Genomic DNA, 3,305 nt, shown 5'->3' with positions numbered 1-3,305 from the left:
AGGTGGCAGCGGCGGTGGCTGAGGTGGCAAGGTGGCAAGGTGGCTGAGGTGGCAAGGTGGCAAGGTGGCTACGGTGGCAGTGGCGGTGGCTGAGGTGGCAGCGGCGGTGGCAAGGTGGCAGCGGCAGTGGCAAGGTGGCAAGGAGGCTACGGTGGCAAGGTGGCAAGGTGGCAAGGAGGCTACGGTGGCAAGGTGGCAAGGTGGCAAGGTGGCAAGGAGGCTACGGTGGCACCGAAGGTGGCTGAGGTGACGGCGGAGAGAGAGGGCTGAGGGAAGGAGGAAAAACCAGAGAAATGGGGAAGAAGGAAGGCTCGGGTCGTTTCTGCAGATTTAATCGAGTTTGCGCGACGTAGGAAATAATTCGTCGTGCAAAACGGCATTAATAAATCTTGCGCGACGAATATTCCGTCGCGCAAAACGGCATTAATGAATCTTGCGCAACGATAAATGACTCTTCGTCGCGCAAAGGTTTTGATCGCCGCCAAAATTTTGGGATTTAGGGTTTACCGCGAGGCGGAAACTGAAGGGTCAGAGAATTTTGCGCGACGAATAACCAAAGCGTCGCGCGTTGTCGAACTTGCGCGACAGACAGAGACTTATTCGTCGCGCAAAACACAATTTGGCCGCCAAAATTTTGGGATTTAGGGTTTCTCGCGAGGCAGAAATTGAAGGGTCTGCGACGTTTGCGCGACGAATGCATGTAACGTCGCGCAAGATTCACCTTGAGCGACAGAAATAGACGTCTTCGTCGCGCAAAACACATTTTGGCCACCAAAATTTTGGGATTTAGGGTTTAGCGGGGGACAGGAACTGAAGCGTCTCAGACTTTTGCGCGACGAAGACTCGATGTTCGTCGCGCAAGGTTAGAATTTCATTCGGTTGAAATTTTCACTAAGTGTTGAAAGGGGATGGAGGGGGGGACTTTGTGTCCCACATTGCGCGACGAAAGGAAACAAGTCCGTCGCGCATTTATCTAATTCGCACTTGGCGCGACGAAACAAAAAAATCCGTCGCGCATGTTAACCCTAAACCCTAAACCCTAACCCTTAGCCCTAAACCCTAAACCCTAAAATAGTTTCAATGATCCAACCGGCAAACTTTTTTTTTTTCTACTTGGAGATCGTATACGCCAAAAATCAAAACAATCAAACATTCAGATATCAGAAAACAGGACAAAATATTTCGACGGTTATAAATGAAAAGTCATGATTTAACGGTCATTTTAATTCCGATTTTGATCATTTTTTGCAGCAACATTTGTTGACCCTATATGAATACAATGACTGAATTTGATCTTCAATTTAAGATTTTTACACTAGGGGATACCACATAAACGTTAAGTTACATTTTGACAAATGTATGAACAAAATTTTGAGTTTTTTGTGAATATATGATTTTTATAGCACACGCAGTCTACAAAACTAGTTTCAGTCATCCAGCCGTCAAAATTGTTTTTTTACATTTCGAGATCTTGGACAGGAAAAATCGGCCAAAAAAAACATTCAGAGATTAAGGAACGGGGTAAAACTTTTCGACGGTTCGAAATAAAAAGTGATGATTGAACGGTTAGTTGAACTCCGATGTTGATGATTTTTTGCACCAACAGTCCTACACTCCATATGAATACAATGAACTACTTCGATTGCCAATTTGAAATATATATGTGTGTATATACTATAATGTGACCTAATATATATTTGCGCGACGAAGTAATTATTATCGTCGCGCAAAATTTTATGCGCGACGCACATATATTCGTCGCAAAAATATGGCGACGAGGTTTATTCGTCGCGCAAACTTTACGCGACGAATTATTATGCGTGGCGTTTGTTACTTTTGCGCGACGATAATAATCTCTTCGTCGCGCAATGTTTGGTGCCATAACTCCACCTTTAATTCAAGTTGTGTATGCTTTGTATTTTTTGGAAAGGTTTTGTATTCATCATTGTTTATTTAATTCAAGTTGTGTATGCTTTGTATTTTTTGGAAAGGTTTTGTATTCATCATTGTTTATGCTTTGTATTTTTTGGACAGGCTTTGTATTTCTTCATCAAAACCAAGCTAAATTGATAATTAAGAAATATTGCGACCGAATTTATCGGTTTGACTAGATTGATGCCACTAATCATGAATACACAATTACATATGGACAACTGCATATATTCAAAGATTTGTATTACACAAAATTAATACACTAACATAATAAATTTACAAATAAATTCATTATTCATCATCTGAACTATAATAACTTTCGTTATCGCCGCTATCATCACTCTCGGTCTCCCAATCTTCTTCCTCCTCCTCCTCTATAACTGCATCATTGGCGTTGCTAGGGCCCACTGCAACATCGTATCGGGGAAGATCACCGAGGTCAATTGTAATTGACTGAATCGGTATTTCGACTGAAGACACTTCTTCTATTTGAAACGGTTCTTGTATAACATTTGTATCTCGAAGTGTTTCCGCATCATTTTCCATTGAAGATTCTAAACGTTGGTCAGCCACATTGTCGACGCCGTTGTCACTTGGGTCTAGTTCTGGTATATCATACACGTTCCTATGATCCATCTTCTGCACAACTTTCCACCCGCTCCTGGCTTTAGGGTCATCTAGATACACAATTTGGGACGCCATGTTTGCCAAAATGTACGGGTCGTCATCATACCAAGTTCTGTTAATGTTCACAGACAGTTCTCCATGGTCGATTTTAACACTTGCCGCCCTATTTGGGTTGGTATCGAACCATCGACACTTAAACATGATGACTTGGTATCGATCTTTGTAAAGCAATTGCACGACAGTTTTCAGTTTGCCATAAAAATCAATGTCCGTACTTTCGCCTCCACCTGGGACATGGACACCGCTGTTTTGCGTACACAACTTGTCATCTCGCGCGGCCCCCAAAAATTTGACGCCGTTAACATTACAACCCGAGAACAATTCAGCGCGAATTGGGCCGAACGCCAAGTTATATAACTCATCACTGGAAGTGGGGGAATTCGATGATTTCAATTTATTCACCTAATAGTATACAAAACCATTGACGTGTTAGTCTGACAAAATGAAATACTACAATTTATATCTGTCAATTGCAAAACACTTATAACTTACAGACTCCAAAAACCATTGTGGAAATAAGTCACGGTGTTTCCGGGCAACCAAATGTGATGGATGTTCTCGCTTCATCATCTTTTCATGCTCATCTAAGTAGGCCATTATCTCATCACAATTGTTCAGGACGAACCAATGCGCTACCTCCATGTCATTTCTAGAAAACGACTCTCCTCGTCCAGGATCTCCAAATG

This window comes from Prunus dulcis, chromosome 2 (genome assembly GCF_902201215.1).
Source record: "Prunus dulcis chromosome 2, ALMONDv2, whole genome shotgun sequence".
NCBI classification, from domain to species: domain Eukaryota; kingdom Viridiplantae; phylum Streptophyta; class Magnoliopsida; order Rosales; family Rosaceae; genus Prunus; species Prunus dulcis.
This window is presented reverse-complemented; position numbering follows the sequence as displayed.